Raw genomic sequence first — 18,523 nt, forward strand, 5'->3', positions numbered from 1 at the left:
ATTGTGGAGAGTACGGTATAGTGATTCCGGAGTCTGCTGCTTTCTGAGTGTTTATTTTTCTTGTTCTCACATGGTCAGTTGCTGGGCCTCTGATGACGAAGTTTGCTTTTTGTGTTTTATACAGCTACTGAAATCTCTACTCTGTTTTTATGAATTCCCAGTGTGGATATACAGCCTACATTTGTACATCACACTTGCTTGTATTTATATTTCATTGTCATTTTTAAAACTGATTTTTCCCAGCTCTTAATGCATTTGGACAATTAACCTGTGCCCAGATAATTTAGCAGTCCACCGAAGACTTAGCCTGAGATTTACTTCAGGCTTGGGGGCTCAGCTTTTCCAAGGTTTCCTTGCTCCCAGGGGTCCTGCTAGTTTCCAGCAGCTCTACCACTTGAGGCTCTGTCTTCTGAAATGTCAAGCCCGGTAGACGTTAGCTTTTTGCCCTTTGAACCGCGCGTTTGGGGAATGCACTCAGTTAGCAAAGCAGCAAACACAGAAGCTCACCTTGCAGCTGAATTTCAGGAATAATCCCTCCCCATCTCTGCGGCTTTTCCGTTGAGTCCTTTGTGGTGTCCCCGGCTGTGCAGAGTTGGCCTGCACCTCGAGGTGGCTGGGCTGCCGCTGCTGTGACCACAGCAGTGTTGTTGGAAAGCCCCTTGGGCTCCAAATGCCACAAATTCATATTCTCACATTTTTTTAGTTGCCTTTTTTTTTTTTTAAATAACATGAACCCTTCCCTGGCCTTTGTCCTTTCCTTTCTGCTTTCTAAATGTCTTTAAGTAGCTGTTTTTAGCATTTCATCTAGATTATCATTTTATGCGGGGGAGAGTTTGCAAGAACACTCACTATGCTTCAGCTCTTGCCTCCCCCTGTGATTAGGAGAATAGTTCCCTTTAAATACTTTTTTGTTTTTCTTTTTCTGTGTTAGTACATTGGCTACCCTTCTGGAAGAATTTAAGCAATTGTGGGAAGAATGAGTGTATTGGCTTTTCCTTATTTTTACTAGAACACTTTTAATCTTTCATTGTTAATTAGAATTCTACAGGTCGTAGAAGTATCTGAATATGGCTGGTTTTCAATTTTTTTTCTTTTAGTAAATCAGAAATGGGCATCTTATATACAATGCATTGTGAGCATTGGTTTTTATTTTTATATGGACATTGTGTGGCTTACTGTTTTTGTTAATAGATTAAAAACACTTGAAAACGAATCTACTTTGTTAACTTGGTTTTTGTATTGTTGTTAATAGTTCACATTTCTTTGATTGCTCTTGAGATTGAATATTTTCCATATGTTTATGGGCTATACAGAATTTCCCTTTGGTGAGTTGATTTTGCACAATAACCTTTTTCTGTAGATTTGCTATAACTTTTATGTATTAGGGTTATAAACCTTTGCTGTAGGTGCCATCAATAGCTTCCCCAGGCCTTGTTTATTTCTAATTTTGTTTATGGTGCTTGCTGATCTAGAGTTCTATATTTTTTTCATTTTTTTTAAATGTTTATTTGTTTATTTTGACAGAGAGAGAGAGAGAGAGAGAGAGAGAGAGAGGGAGAAAGAGAATCCCAAGCAGGCTCCACACCATCAATGGAGAGCCCGATGACGGGCTTGAACGCACAAACAATGAGTTCATGAACTGAGTTGACCTGAGCTGAAATCAAGTGTTGGACTCTTAACCGACTGAGTTACCAGGAGCCCCCGAGTTCTATATTTTTATATAGTGAAATATATTCTTTCTCTCTTTCATCTGGTATTACATTTAAAGTCATCTTTCTTCTACATACTAAAGTCATCTGCATTTTCTTTCAGTGCAGCTCTGGCTTACTTTACATTTAAATTTCAGTTCACCAAAGATGTATTTTGATGTAGGTTGGAAAACAGAGACCTAAATATTATTCCCATACGGTTTCCTACTTTCTTCACATCATTTATTAAATGTCATCTTTTTCTAATTTCTTTGAAATCCCACTGTTCAATTTTAAGTAGCTCTATGTACTCGGACTTGCTTCTTAACTTTGTTTTTATTCTGGCGCTCTGCCTTTGTGTGTGTGTGCGTGACATTGATGTTATTCTAATGAATATTGCTAAAATGTGTGCTTTATATTTTATAGGGCAAGCGTCCTTAGTACTCTGCTATCTTATTTTATTTTTAATTTTTTTCTCTAATATTTTTATACATGTTCTTTGACAAAATAGCTTTAGAAACAACCATCTACTTGTGATTTCTATTAGAATTACATTACACCTGTCGAGTAAACTGAGGGAAATATGACATCCTCATAAATACTGGAAGGTCTCATCTGGAAACATGATGCAACTTCATTTGTGCAAGTTTTGTGACGTCCACACTCTGTACATTTTCTTTGCGCAGGTCTCACACGTTTTAGGCTATTTTTTTCCTAGAAATATTGTAGTTTTGTTGCTATCATAAATGGGATCTTTTGCATTTTTACATTGTACTTGATGGTTACTGGCTCTGATAAAGTGATCAGTTTTGGGTCTACTAACATGAACAAACATTAAAACACTTTGTCCTGATACATTGTGATTTGATTCTCTAAGTCAGATCAGGTATAAAAAATTATAACAAAAATTCTTTATATTTTGCTGTATCATATTTTATTTTTTATTAAAATGTTTAAGTTTATTTATTTATTTTGAGAGGGGAGAGAGAGAGAGAGAGAGCGAGCATGAGCAGGGGAGGGGCACAGAGAGGGAGAGAGAGAATCCCAACAAGGCTGTGTGCTGTCAGTGCAGAGCCTGACACAGGGCTCAAACTCATAACTGTGAGATCACGACCTGAGCTGAAACCAAGTGTCACAGACGCTTAACTGACTGAGCCATCCAGGTGCCCCATATTTTAAAAATTTGCACTGACTTCAAAAGTAATAGTTATGAGAATTTTTGCTTTAATAGGAAGGGCTAATAATTCGAGATAAATCTTTTTTATCTTATTTATTTTTTATTATTTTATTTTCTAAAGTTTATTATGTTGAGAGAGAGAGACAGAGAGAGAGGGATAGGGGGAGGACAGGAAGAGAGAGAAAGAGAATCCCGGGTGGGCTCCATGCTCAGCCCAGAGCCCAGCGTGGGGCTCGATCTCATGAACCATGACGTCATTACCTGGGCCAAAACCAAGAGCCGAAACCAAGAGCTGAAACTAAGAGTTGGGGCGGGTGGTCAACTGACTGAGTCACCCAGATGCCCCTTTTTTTAAAAATATTTTTAGAAATATTCTTCTGTCCTTATTTTATAAGTAATTCATAAAAGTCAGGAATTAATGCGGAATTTGGCCAAATGGCCTTTGGAACATTTATTACAATAATCATGTAGTTTATTTTTCTTGGACCTACTCTGGCAAATTAATAAATGCACTTTTTCTAGAATTCAACATTCTAGAAATGTTGTTTTTGGTTGTTCCAAGTTTCTGGGCACTGAAATAATTTCAATAGCATAAGAATGATCTCTTCTGAAATAACCTACTCATACGAATGCCTGGACCCGGTGTATTTTATGAAGTTAGTTCTTGGGCAGCTTTAAATATTTCATCTTTTAAATTAATTTCTAACTAAAAGCTAGATACGGATATACTTTTGTTATATGAATTTTTACAAACACAGGTAAAGCAGAAGCCTCTGGTAATAATTCCTGCAGTGCTTTTCCTGCTCCCGTCACCTGGGTGTGGATTCCTCTGTATTTTCTCCCGTGTGTTTCAAAGCGTATGTAAGCCCTCGTGAAAATACGTCATCTTCCTCTCTGCTTTATTTTCAGAGAAATTCAATAATTCCGAATGTGTAACTTGGCTGTTTCTTTTCATGATAAATCCTATAGAAATCTTTTCGTGTGGATATATGCAGCAGGTCCATTTAAATCTGTATTTTACTATTGGATACCATATGATGGAAATCACCTTAGTCTAGCTGCCTTTAGTGCTGTTTCTTTCACAGTTATTGTGTGTTTATATTTTCCAGTATTTCCTTAAACGAGTTTGGAAGCAGTTGCTTTTTAAGATATGTTTAATTTCACCAAGATTTCCTTTTGTCTCTCCCTACACTTAGTAAATCGCGCATTCATTCATTCAACAGATACTGATTGAACCCTAGCTGTGTGCCAAGGCACTTTTCCAGAGGCTCGGGGTGTAATTTCTGGATGGGACAGACCAAGACTCCTGACCTCATGCTGCTACATGATGCAGATTTTAAAGATATAGGTTCGAACGTACTAGCATTATGAGCATCAAAATATTAATTCCAAATTTTATAGGGTATTTTGTAGGTATTAGCCACCTTTGTGAAATTTACTTCCTGTTTGGGATTATCTCTGTTTTCATTCCCTTTTTCCCTGTTTGATTAGAACATGTATGTTTTTTAAATTCGTTTAACTTTCTTTATTATCAGTTTTTGTCATGATGATGAGAAGCCCACAGACAAAATTTATGAGTTTCACTACTTTAAAGGGATTTCTTTCTTCATCTGTAGTTTTTCAATTTTATTTTATTATTTTTTTTTTATTTTTTTTTAATCTTTATTTTTGAGAGAGAGAGACAGAGCACAAACAGGGGCAGGGCGGAGAGAGAGGGGGACACAGAATCTGAAGCAGGCTCCAGGCTCAGAGCTGTCAGCATGGAGCCTGATGTGGGGCTCGAACCCACAAATCGTGAGTTCTTGACCTGAGCCGAAGTCAGATGCCTAACCGACTAAGCCACTCAGGCGCCCCTCTTCATTTGTATTTTTAACTGTATTGATTTTTCTTTTCTTTTGAATTTTACTGTTTTTTCCCCTCTAAATTTTCAGATTAGATGCTTGGTTTACTTACTGTTTCTTTGTTGTTTAAAAACAAAAGTGTTCCAGGCTTTGTATGCTCCTGCGAAGAAGGCGTGGCATTGACCATGTTCGTTTTTGATGGTCAGTGGCAAATACATACACACTTTCCAGTGGGGCACACGCTCGCCTGCTCTGTTATACTCATGACAGTCCAAGAATTTGTGGAAACCACGGTGGGCTTTCTCCATATTCTTCCATCAACGAGGAAGCATGTGGCTGAGGACAGGCAGCAAGGACATGCCCCTAGAAGGCGGCCATCACGGCAGGTGGCGTAGGGGGAACTGCGTGGCTTGAGTAAACGAGGGCAGGAGAAGAGAAAGAGACATACTGCCCCCACGAAAAAGAGGGAAGTCTGAAGCCACCCCACTCTTATTCCTTTCCAGTCAAACTGTGTATCTCGTTAGAAGATTTACGGTAGCTTTACGGTGAGTCTTACACTTCAGAAATTTTATACGTTACATGCAGATATACATCTCTTCACAAGTTTTCCATGGTGATTGTTGGTGTTTTCTGAGATTCATAAAAGCTATTATTTCTTCACACAATGTACTGAGGACTCCATTACTTCTTCTGTCCTTGGAACGCGTCCTCCGCAGGCACCTCGGCAATTTGATGGTGAAGACAGACGCGCAGGTGGTGAGCTCACCGGGCACGGAGACAGCAGCGCGGCTGTACTTGAACTCCAGGGACTGTGGCCCCAGAGCCTGCACTTCTCAGTACTTAGGTTTTAGAGCACAGAAGCATTTTCTTGTAGTTTATATTTGACTTCTATTGCTCTCTTTCCCCCTTTTCTCAGCAGTCGAGGGAGAGATTCTCCAGCGGGTCATCTAATTCGCGGAGGAGGTTTTCTCCTGTTCCATTCTGTTCTCTCCTCCCATTGTCCCGTTAAAAATTCCGCCATCTTGGTTTTTGACCGAAAGCAGTACTTCCGACTGCCGAGTGCGCCGTCATCTGAAACTTCCTTTAAAAAATTAAAGTAGGGAAATAAAACGTTCTCTTTTGGATGGATGTTGCAGTGAGTTCTGCACATGGGAGAACGTTGCTGACTACACGGATTACTGCTTTTCCTTTAGTCGCTAATCGCTGTGCGCATTCTCTTTGCTCACCCAGCTGCGTGGGGCTGTGGTTCATGCTTAGCGCTATTGGACGGGAGTCAGGTTCCTGCGCAGATTTTGTGGGATTCTGATTCACATCTTTCAGAATGAGGGAAAGGCTGGCTTGGCTCTCATTTTGTTTTGCTAAATCAGAAGGTCAGTTGTTGAGGGTGGCGGGGCCGCCGTGGGCAGGCGGGGAGGCTGGTCGGGGTTCTGCTGCTTTCTGCTGCTTTGTGGCTTCTCCATACTGGCTCAGCCACCAGCTCCCCCGGATCACGGGAATGACCTTTCCCGTAGGACCTGCCCAGGGTACCTGTTCTCACAGCTCCCATCTCACTACTGAGGAAGGATCCGCACTAAAGTGGGTTATTTTTTTCCCAGGTACTATGTGCCAATACTCAGAAAAACGCAATTTCTGTGTCGGTAACCGTCCCCGAGGTTGGCCCCGCTCTGGCTGGTTTGCGCGTCAGGATTTGCAATGGGCCCGAAGATGTGGGGGCCTGCCGCCTCTCCTCACCAGCCTCCAGGAAGTCTTGTCCCGGGAGACCGTCCAGGTAAATGCGTCTTCTACCGTCTGTTTCTTGCTGGTCTTGTCCCCGACCGCCTATTCTCCTGGCCTCTTTTCCCAGAAGGCGTCTGGTGGTTAAGGGTCTGAATGCAGCCTGCCACCAGCACCCCACAGTGCCGGGTATGACACGGCTGGTCAGTGCTGGTCGTGGGCCAGGGTGGGCTGGAGGGGCAGGTGGGCCTCGCCTCTGAGCTCCCTAGAATCTTCTGTCAGCTGGGCGCCTACAAGACCATGGGCTTCCTTCCCACGGCATCACACTATGGACTCAGCTTGGCCACGTTGTCCGTGTAAACCTGTGCGAACCCCAACATGGGTCCTGCTGGTGTGCACTGGGTCTTTCGAACTGAAGTCTGAGCAGAGGGGCCGGGCTCCGAGGACCAGCGTGCACGGTCCCCTCTGCGAGGCCCTTCATGCGGCTATCTCAGCTCATCCCTTTTAGCCCTCACGCATCCCCAGCAAGGCCAGGGACCGAAATCTCCACCACAGAGGCAAGGAGACTCAAGGTTCAGGAAAGTGAAAGATGTTCTCCATCACCAGGTGGCCACGGAGCCGGTTTCCCACCGGGCGTTGCATCTGGGCGCTGGGCGTTCCCCGCCCCATGCTCGGCCGTGCACTCTTGGACCGACTTTGTGGACACTGCGGTTTGGTGTGGGGGGCATTTCTATTTCAAGCCATGTGCCTCTATAACTGCACCTTTCTTTCCAAAAACTGTCTCCACCGACACACAGAGAAGACTGGACAATCACAGCCTCAAGAATCTACTACCCAACCCTCAGAGTCCTGCAAGGAGTATCTACAACCAGACTTTGGTCCGCGTTCTCCCCTAGTGAGCTCCGCGAGGAGCCAAGGGACTCACCACATGTGTGGTTTCAGCCCTGGACCTCTGACGCGTCCGGGTCCCTGTCCCTTGCACGGCCTGCCTTGCGGTCATCAGCTCCCCCCTCCGTGAGTCGGGGGACCCCAGGGGTTTCTGTCAAGTTTCTCAGAGTCTGTTTATAACCCTGGGTTATAACCACAAGAGACGCCTTCAGGGAAGTGGCCGTCAGCTGGGCCGTCTGTGTGCACACCTGGGCCCTGAAACCACGTGTCCCTGTCACCGCCTGGCCCTACTCCCAGGTTCTGGCACATTCTGGCTGGGAGGGCTCTGCAGAGCCATCAGAGGCGCTGGTCAGAAGCCATGTGCCTGAGGACACTTTGTTCCTGTGATCACACCGGACCTCCCTGGGCATCTTGCGAGGCTGCTGACCTTGGCCTCCTCTTATCACTGGGGTCTGCTGAGCTCCCTGGGGGCTCTGCTCACACGATGCCTTGAGCGTTGGAGTCGCTCTTGGCTCTGGTGTTCCGGCTTCTCCTCGCTGTGGCCATGTGGCCACTCCCATGCTGCGGGCGAACTCTGCGCACACGTGGTCTATTCAGGCTACGTAACAGGACCCCTGGGCTGGGGGGCTTTGAAAGGTGGCAGAATGTGCCCCCTCCCCCAAAGTAGGCCACTTTGGCATAATGCTCATTTTGAGCTGAAGATGCTTGAAAAACAGCAGAGCAAGAAGGGCACTGACCCTCACTTTTCTTCCTAAAAGTAGGAGAGAAAACTCTCATGTGAAAGATCCCCTCCCGGCACCTGGAGGGAGGAAACACTCATCTCACCAGAGACACAGGGCGTCAGGGCCAAGAGAAGCCGGCACACGCAGACCCTGATAAAATAGCTCTTACCTTCCCGTCCCCTCCCGTTGTTCCTGCTCTCCTTCGTCCATACGCACTCGGGCCTGTCTGCTCTCTGGGTGTTCATTTCCCTGAGGCCCATGTCCCTGCTTTCCCCTGTGACCTGGGGCCTGGCCGGTGACCTAGGGGGACGGAGGCAGAGTTTCGCCTTCCCTACGGCTTGAACAACACGGATGTACTTCTCACAGCCTGGAGGCAGGGAGTCCAGCCTCACGGTGTTGGCGGGTGGGTTTCGTGCTGAGCCTCTCGGGTCCCAGGCAGCGGCCTTCTCGCCGTGTGCTCACATGGCCTGTCTTCGGGGAAGCAGGGACTCAGGGCCAGCCCTCTGCCATCTTGTCCTGCAAGGACACTGATCCTGTCATGCCAGGGCTCTACCCTCATGACCCATTCAACTTCCGTTACATCCACATGCACCTTGTCTCCAGTAAGCCCTACTGTGGGTGGGGTGCCGGGGAGAGACAGCGTTCGGTCCACAGCACAGGTGATGCACAGATCTCATTTCTGTGTCTGTCTGTAGGTTTTCTCCTGCCCCAGGCCCCTGTCCACCCGCCCAGGGGCCTCCCATTTGGGTGTCCCGCAGGCTTGTTGAGCACACCATGTGCCAGCCTAGGCTTGCTCTCTCCTGATGCCCTGGACAGCCTCTTTCTTCTGCATCCGTGGAGCCTCGGGTCTCCCTCTGCCCAGCTGCCTGCACCAGAAGCCGCAGCCTCCCTCTGATGACTCCCCATGGCCTTCATGGTAATGTTCTGCTTCCTGGAGGTGGAAGCCTGGTCTGCCCGCCGCCGACGTGTTCAGCTTCTCAGTCTTTCCCACGGCCTCCCCCTCAATGCTACACTCTGGCTGACAGACCCCTTTGCAGGTTCCCAAACAGACCATTTTGCCTCTGGAATTTAGCATACGATTTTCCCCTCTGGAATAACCCATGGAAGACGAGTAGGGATTGGAGACTACAGGGGAAAATCCAGAAGGTGAACCTAGTTAGGATGTAGGAGGAGTTTCTGAGCTCCATACATACATCGGGGCCCCAAGTTTCCAAAACAGAAAGAGGCTTGATGCATATCACAGCCTTGTTTTAGCCACGTGGCCCTGTCGATCTGCCGAGGCTCGGTCCCCGGGCCCACCCCCAGCTTCCCTCCTGCTCCTCCATCACCCCAGTGACTGGTTCTCATCCTCCCCTGTTAGGCTCAGATATCACTTCTGTTCACGCACGACCTGTGCTCAGCTGTCGTGCACAGCTCTGCACAGAATGGCCCCTGCCTGTGTTCCCAGTGCCTGTGGAAGCTAGGTGGTCCCTAGCATGGTTAGTAAGTGATGGTTAGAGCACTGACGCTCCACTGAACGTGGACATGGTGTTCTTGTGACCTGAAGGCAAGTTACGTTGTCACGATCACCATCCGGGTGCACAGGTGCAAACTCCACCAGCAAATTCTAGTAAATAAGCAAGAAAACAAGTGACAACCATGTACACATTTTCTGAAATAGGAGAACGATTCTCCAGTCATTTTAGCAGCCTGGGAGAGCCCTGAGATCAAAAGCATGCAAGGGCACGAAAATAAAACTGTAGAGCAATATCCTTGCAAATCTAGACACAGATGTTCATCACGAAAGGTTAGCAAAGCCAATCCAGCATCACACACACACGCACACTATACGTACCACATGTTCACATGCACACAATACAGACTACGTTCCTATGTATGTCATGCCTACACATGTGTGCTTATGTATACGTACATCGTGGTCAAGTACAGTGTATCCCAAAGAGCAATGAAAATTGTATATGTAAATTAACATTATTCACCATATTAACAGAAAAAAAGGAGAAACAGTAATGTAGTCATTTCAATAGATGAAAAAATAGCATTTGACAAAAGTCAACACCTGTCAATGATAAAAGTTCTCTGCAAACTCAGAGAGAAACTTCCTCAAGGTGATAAAGGACATCTTTGAAAAACTCTATAGCCAATATCACACTTAATGCTGAGAAATTCAGTGCTGTATCCTAAGAGCAGGAATGAGGGAAGGATGTCTGCTGTAAGCATCTCTATTCTCCACTGGCTGGTCGGGTCCTACCCAGGGCACTGTGGCCAGAAACGTAGATAAAGAAGTAATAAAGCTGCTCAGTGAACGGACAGACAGACAGACAGACAAAGGAACAGAAAACAGCGGTGTGAAAAGAATTGCTAAGCTAGCAATACTGTTTTCCAAGGATGAAGGTCAGTAGATTCCAGGCAAACACACTCGACCGAAGGCATGCGCACACAAAGCAATACTAAAGGTGTTCATTGGCCGCAGGAAAAAATGATCCCCACGTAAGAGAGACAAGCAAGAATGAAGAACAAAGAAGCAGTAAGTATGTGGAAGAATCTAGTGAATATGGTCCCTACAGGGGAACGGGAAGGCAATAATGCATGTGGACCATCTTAACAGCCGGTTAACAGGACAAATTGTCTTTGTCAGGCCCCAGCAGGAGGGCGAGCTCATTCCCCACCTTCCTCTGCTCTGTCAGTATCTCAAGGAAGCTGAGACCGGGCAAAGCTTTCATTTTTATTTGTTTGTTTGTTTTTTAACTTTTATTTAAATCAAGTTACTTAACACATAGTGTAATAATGGTTTTGGAGTAGAATTTTGTGATTCATCACTTACATACAACATCCAGTGCTCATCCCAACAAGTGTCCTCCTTAAGGCCCATCACCCATTTAGCCCATCCCCCTACCCACCTCCGCTCCAGCAACCCTTCGTTTGTTCTCTGTGTTTAAGAGTCTCTTGGGGTGCCTGGGTGGCTCAGTCAGTTAAGCATCCAACTTTGGCTCAGGTCATGATCTCGTGGTTCACAAGTTCGAGCCCCGTGTCGGACTCTGGGCTGACGGCTCAGAGCCTGGATCCTGCTTCAAATTCTGTGTCTCCCTCTCTCTCTGCTTCTCCTCTGGTCACGTGTTCTCTCTCTCTCAAAAATAATAAAACACTAAAAAAATAGAAGAGTCTCTTAGGGTTTGCCTCCCTCTCTGTTTTCGTCTTACTTTCATCTTACCTTCCCCTGCGTTCATGTTTTGTTTCTTAAATTCCACTTAGTCATGAAACCATATATTTGTCTTTTCTGACTGACTTATTTACTTAGCATAATACAGTCTAGTTCTATCCATTCTTTTCGATCTCCGAGTAATACTCCATTGTATATATAAACCACATCTTCTTTGTCCATTCATCAGTTGATGGACATTTGGGCTCTTTCCATACTTTGGCTATTGTTGAAAGCACTGCTATAAACATTGGGGCGCACGTGCCCCTTTAAATCAGCACTTCTGTATTTTTGGATAAATACCTAGTAGTGTAATTGCTGGGTCATAGGATAGGCTCTGTTTTAATTTTTTGAGGAACCTCCATACTGTTCTCCAGAGTGGCTGCACCACTTTGCATTCCCACCAGCAGTGCAAAAGGGTTCCTCTTTCTCTGCATCCTCGCCAACATGTTGTTTCTGAGTTAATTATAGTCATTCTGACAGGTATGAGGTAGTATCTCATTGTGGTTTTGATTTGTATTTCCCTGATGATGAATGACGTTGAGCATCTTTTCATGTGTCTGTTGGCCATCTCGATGTCTTCTTTGGCAAAGTATCTATTCATGTATTTTTCCCATTTCTTCCTTGGATTATTTGTTTTCTGGGTATTGAATTTGATAAGTTCTTTATAGATTTTGGACACTAACCCTTTATTTGATATGTCATTTGCAAATATTTTCTCCCATTTCATTGGTTGTCTTTTAGTTTTGTGGATCATTGCCTTTGCTGTGCAAAAGCTTTTTATCTTGATGAGGTCCCAATAGTTCATTTGTGCTTTTGTTTCCCTGCCTTCGGAGATGTGTCAAGTAAGAAGTTGCTGCAGCTGAGGTCAAAGAGGTTGTTTCTAGTTTTCTTCTCTAGGATTTTAATGGTTTCCTGCCTTACACTTAGGTCTTTCATCCGTTTTGAGTTTATTTTTGTGTATGGGGTAAAGTGGTCCAATTTCATTCTTCTGCATGTTGCTGTCCAGTTTTCCCAACCCCATTTGCTGAAGAGACTGTCTTTTTTCCATTGGATATTCTCTTCTGCTTTGTCGAAGATTAGTTGACAATGAGGGACGAGGTAGAAACCCTGCTTTCCCAGATATCAAGACCACAATAATCAGGTCCTGGTTATATTTACACAAGGATGGGCATACAACAAATGGTACAGAATAGGAACCAGAAATAAAGATAAGCTTTGTCCTCACTTGATTGACAACAAAGCTGTCCTGCAGAGTTGGCTCTCGCTATAAAATAAGGCAAGAATGCTGTTTACAAAAAATGTTTGCTGTTATGCTCATACTAATTAAAACCACAATGGGATACTGATAGCCAATGGCTAAAATGTAAAACTAGAAATACTTAGTGTTGACAAGGAGATGACGCAGTGGGGGTGCTAATACACTCGCGGATATGAACGTCAATGGGAACAATGCCGCAGAAAACCATTCAGCGGCTGTGAGTGAGATGAACGCCCACAGGCTCTAGCGGTTGCACCCTTAGGTAAATACCCAAAGGCAGCTCATGCCCTAATGCGCTTGCAAATATATTTAAGACTGCTCAGCCCTTCGGTCATTTGCAATAACCAAAAGTTGGAAGACAGCACAGCTCTACCCGTCAGTGTGACCGAGTCTCACCAGTGTGGTGTGTTGTGTGCAAGAAGCTGGACATGGAAGCTTCCTTAGGGGATGGCTTCATTTATATGAAGAAGAAAATAATGTGAGCCTAAGCTTAGTATTCACCAGTGAATAACTATGCGGTGCTGATATAGGAAAAGCTAGGAACTGGTTACCAAGCAAATCAGGTAGAGACTATTGATACAGGGGAAGGAAGGAGGGGCCGAGCCTGAAAGGGTGTTCAAGAGGTTTCTGGGATCTTGACAATGTTCTGTTTAATGACTCGGTGCTTACACATTATTCGCTTTATCATAACTCATTATGTTCACACTGATATTTGTTGCACATCTAAGTAATTTTTTTTAAAAAATGATGGTTGAAAATACAACACAGACAAAATGAACGGCCAATCAGAACATTTCCCAAGGACCTCGCACGGAGACCTGCCGTTCAGGACCTCACTGGGAGGAGGCTAGCGGCCACGCGGAATGGGCGAAATCAAACCCAGTGTCCTGGAAACAGAAACTCTGAGTGTGGACAGGAAGGTCCAAGGAAGGGACCGTCCTAAGTTCCCTGGACGCGGGTCACGTTCCTTTGTTAAAGATTTTACTTAAGTCTTAGGCTGAAAAAGACCCAAGGAGTTCCTTTTCCAGCCTTTGAAAGACCATTCAAATCCAAGCCTATGGCTTTGGAAACCCTTTGAATTCTCTTTATCCTTATTTCTATCGACCATCCTCTATTCTTCACCATCTCTTTGTCCCACTGTCTGCCTCTCCCTCCCCCTTGGATGTTAGTCAAGGGAGGAATAATAGTCTGGAGGCAAAGTTGTTATTTAAGAACTGAATTATGCAAAAAACAAAACATGCAAACAAACCCTACTGGAGCATGATAATTGGAATGGAGCCCTTGGATCTGGAGTTCTCCAAGTGAGGTCAAGTGCATTTTCCCGGCAAACTTTTTCCTCCTTGAAAAGACCATTTAGAAAATCTTAGAGGGGCACACTACCATTCCCAGAACAAGTATAATTTTCATGGGTGATTCTGTTTCAAAGAGGAAACATTTTTCTAGCAGGGAACCGAACACAGAGAGCGGTGGCAAGTTAGGTCTAACGACAAGCAATGTGAACAACATGTATAAATGTTTAATTTTGGCTCAGACATGCCAGATGCAAATTTCCTATTTCCTCAGGCAGTGCAAATACTGATCACTTATATGATTACTTTGAAAAAGGGTCAACTTTTGGTTTAAGAAAACATAGCTGAAATATTAAATATTTATGAAACAGAGTTATTGCAGCAGGAGGTTGAGACCCACGCAGTGGGGTTTGCTGCGGAGTCGCGGTCACCACCTCCTGGCTGCCAACCGCTCCCGTCATATTTCTCTTCTGGCTGTTGGTGGGGTCGGGAGCGGGACAAGGTCATTTATTCTCCAGGGACAAACAAAGCCAAGTGTGGATTTTTCCTGAATCAATTGAATTGCCACAAAAGAATTTCAGTGAAACATTTGAGCAATGGAGCAAATCGCTTCAATTGGCCTGTTTGTGTGAACTCGTGCTGTGGCCCATCCTTCCACCGGGAGGGAGAGGGTGGCGGTGTTCTCTGCCCTTCATCTGCTCGTGGGCACCATCAGTCCAGGGGAGAAAAGCCATCAGCGATGCACCCCAAACTACTTCTAGATGGCCACCTCTGCCCCCTTCCTGCAGACTGGGGACCTGAAGGGCCGCTGGGCAGTTGTGCCACATTAGCAAAGAGATTTCGTCTCTAGCTCATGATGATTTGGAAAGACGAGCCATTACCATTAATTTAAAATGTACATAAAGGAGCGAGCGCCTGGGTGACTCAGTGGGTTAAACATCGGACTCTTGATTTCTGCTCAGGTCATGATCTCACAGTTTATGAAATCGAGCCCCATGTCGGGCTTCATGCTGACAGCGTGGAGCCTGCTTGGGATTCTGTCTTTCCCTCTCTCCCTCTCTCTCTCTCTCTGCTCCTCCCCCAATCATGTGCATGTGCGCACGCTCTCTCAAAATAGATACATAAACTTAAGAAAATAAAATGTGCATAAAGGCATTATATAGATACACATACCTATATAGTTTTATATCTATGTATGTTTATGTATTACATACATATTTACATGTATGTATGGACTGTATACACACATATAAACTTACATATAAACTTATATGTAATCTTATATATAATCTCTATATATTTATATGTTTGTGCATACATAATATACACACATGTTTATATGCATCTATAATATCTGCATATTTATACGGCCCATATCACATATACACACAGGCGTATGTGTGTATATACGTTTGTAGCTAAAGGTGTGCGGGCACACAACTGCACACTCGCACTCACCGTGGTTTGGGACAGCAAGGGTGGATGGAGACACCCCAGTGTTTGCTGTGAGTGTCCTGATTCTCACTGACACCGTGGGATCCGAGCCCGCGCTGGCCGTGCCCAGAACACACACTCTTTTCCATGGTGTTTGTGACGAGGACAATTTGGTGGTCACTGGGGACTTTGCAGAGCCTGCCAGCTCCGGTCTAGGCTCTGGACAGTGTCCGCGAGGCTCCTTTTTTCCTAGAGCAAGACCATGTCCTTGCTGCTGGCTGTGGCAGGGGGCCCTGTGGGTTAGTGACAAACCAGTGGTCGTGTGGGCCGCGATGATGCGTGGTGGCCCCTCGGGAAATTCCCCCGTGCAGCCGCTGCACCGGCCTCTCCCGGGGGGGTGTAGTAACCCGCTGGGTGACTGCGTAGTTCATCTTATGTTTATTTCCTGCCTGCTCCTTCCTCTCTCCGCCCCTTGTCTCCCGGCACATCAGCGGTGCTCGTCTGTGGCATGATTCCCACTCCCCTGACAAAGCGACTCCGCTCCCTGGCCGGACACGGCACCTTCTCTTCTGTGTGTGGAATGTTCCAGAGCTCTCACACAGCCCTGGCTTCCTGTAAGTCCCTGAGCAGCCTCTGGAGCTGTGCGCAGAGGTGTCCCCTCCGAGACGTCCCCATGGTGAGATGCACACTGGCGAGCCTCCTGGATCCAGACGTGTCCCTCTGAGGTGGCCCAAGACGTCCTTCGTCACGCGGCTAATGGAGACCTGCTGGGCCTGGACTCTCTGTGGTGATTTGGAGGGGCCTGGGTTTTTCTGGGGAACTGTTCTGTGAGACTAAGTCTTCTTACCTCCTTCTGAAATATTGTTCTGGAGCTCCTGAGTTTCCTCGTCTGGGACTGTGTGACCACCTGCCATGCTCGGTCTGGGATCCCTGCCCTTGGACACCTTGTCCTTGCTGCTCTGTCCCCCTGAAGCCCAAGGTCCCCCGCTGTAGATGCACTTCCTATATCCAGGGCTCAGTGTTGTTGGCTCGCGGAGCCAATGGGGCTGTGGTCATGGGTTTGGTCATTTTTTTTATTTTTTAATTTTTGTTTAATGTTTATTTTTGAGAGGCAGAGAGAGACAGAGTGTGAGCAGGGGAGGGGCAGAGAGAGAGAGAGAGAAAGACATAGAATCTGAGGAGGCTCTGGTCTCCGAGCTGTCAGCACAGAGCCCGACGTGGGGCTCGAACTCACAAGCCGTGAGATTATGACCGGAGCCGAGGTCGGATGCTTAACCGACGGAGCCACCCAGACGTCCCTCTTCTTCTTTTTTTTTTTTTTTAATTTTTAAACTTTTTTTGAAAATTTATTTTTGAGAGAGAAAGAGAACATGCAGGCAGGGGAGGGGCAGAGAGAGGAGGGCAGAGGATCCCAAGCAGGCTCTGCACTGACAGCAGAGATCCTGAGGTAGGGCTTGAACTCACAAAGGGTGAGACCATGACCTGAACCGAAGGCAGATGCTTAACCGACTGAGCCCCCCGGGCACCCCTGGACGTTCTTCACCCAGAAGTGGATGAGCGCTGGGTCACGGTGAAGGACTGTGGCCCTAGAGTTCACATCTGTATTTCTGTCCCTCTGCGGTCCGATGCCTCTAGGAAAATCTGCTCAACCCTCTTCACTCAAACCCAAAAGAAGAGTCAGCACAGATCCTTCAGAAAAACCTCCCTCTTCCCCTGACAGACATGTAGGCAGGGACTGGAACATCCCCTGGGATGGCCAGGTGTGTGCAGCCAGCGTCCAGGTGGAGGGAAATTCTGCTGTCATGGACGGTTCAGAAATGTCACTGCAGGTCTGAAATCACGCAGAAGCCATAGTTCTCCATTAGTGCAGTCGCCCTGCCCTGGGGGTGCTGGAAATGAGAAGGTGCCTCTGGTTGTTCTATGATGGAGGATGCTATGACAGGTGAGGCCCAGACGGGAGCACAGTAAGTACAGTGATACAGTGCAGCAGGACACCCCCCCCCCCCGTGGGACCCCACCTGCTCTCAGCTCTCGTCCACACCGGCTGCTTCCTATAACTTTTCCTAGTACTCACGAGGCGTCGTCACGTTGCCAGACTCCATTTGGTCCCGTCCTCATGCAGTTCACAGCCATGGACTTTCTAGAAGGATCAGGTTGTCTCCAGAATGCAGTGGAATATCTTTGTGTCTGTGTCTCCCAAGCCTCGGCGGGCACTTCGAAGGCTGCCAGATTCCCTGCCTCATGGGGCCTGTCCTGTGCTCCAAACCAGAGTGTACCCGCTCCTGTGCTCCAAGCCACAGGTGGATGGAACCCGACGTGCTCTGGTCCCTTCTTGCAGGTGTGAACACTCAGATGCCAACTCACCTGATCCTTTTATAAATGAGACGCTCGCCGGGTTTTCGCGGAGGGCTCACAATCAAAGCAGATATTGTCATTTCTGCGGGCTGTGGTTTCCTTTCCTGACACCGAGTTCAGCTGGAGTTTGGAAATATCAAAGAGCTGTATTTAAAAGAAGTCCTTTGGCAATTGATACAGATAGTCCTATATTTAAATAAGCTTTGGGATGACAGAAAGTGTAGCCGAGGTGTTGTGCATAAAACATAGGTTTGATTACAGAACCTCATAAACACTCCTGAGCCTGCGAGGGGGAAGAAGGCTTCAGGAGGCACAGCTAGACATGAAACGGCAAGATGTCCTTACAAAGAACTGGTTACACAGCATCTGGAAAACTCCGAATCGATTTGCCACAGAGACATACCCCACGCCTCCCCATGACATTTCTGACATCGCAGGGAGCGCCTGTGGAGGCTCAGTCCCATGTGACTTTCACGCTTCCGTCTTGCACCGTGGGCCGTGGGCCCTGGGCCTGGGAGCTGCTGGTCGACCCCCTTCTGAGAAGTGACGGCATCCTGCCCAGGCCCCAGTGTCCCTGGTGCCCCGAGGACCAGGGGCTGCCCTTGCGGGAGAGAGGAGACCTTTGAGGAACGAAAGACCCGGGGTTCCAGCCCCACTGCAACCCTGTGCCAAAATGCCTCCAGGTTGAGACCCTTCAGTCGGTTTACCTCCTAGGACTTCATCGTAATGATCTAAATGGTTTTAACTTACAATTTTGAAGTAATTTCAAATTTAGAAGATAGTTGCAAGAGTAGTACAAAGCACTCCCATCTCACTAATTTTTAAAGGAACTCCCAGATTCACTAATTTTTACTTTGTCCTGTATACGTTATTAATCTCTCTTCTCTCTCTCCTTACTTTATTAAGAGTCATACTTACATAATGAGATTAACAGAATATTTATTGCCATAGTACTG

At 46.3% G+C, this 18,523-nt stretch overlaps 1 long non-coding RNA gene across 1 annotated transcript in view; it reads left to right on the forward strand.

Annotated features, from left to right (window-relative positions):
• LOC109256735 (uncharacterized) overlaps positions 1-16,367 on the forward strand; it is a 65,024-nt gene extending 48,657 nt beyond the window's left edge. The window contains exons 2-3 of the long non-coding RNA XR_002075754.2: positions 6,302-6,474; positions 15,704-16,367. This is a non-coding gene — a long non-coding RNA (uncharacterized LOC109256735). The remainder of the gene's footprint in view (positions 1-6,301; positions 6,475-15,703) is intronic.
• Positions 16,368-18,523: the final 2,156 nt, after the last annotated feature.

The sequence above is a fragment of the Panthera pardus genome, unplaced genomic scaffold, assembly GCF_024362965.1.
Source record: "Panthera pardus isolate Hobbes unplaced genomic scaffold, ASM2436296v1 HiC_scaffold_22, whole genome shotgun sequence".
Classification (NCBI taxonomy): Eukaryota; Metazoa; Chordata; class Mammalia; order Carnivora; family Felidae; genus Panthera; species Panthera pardus.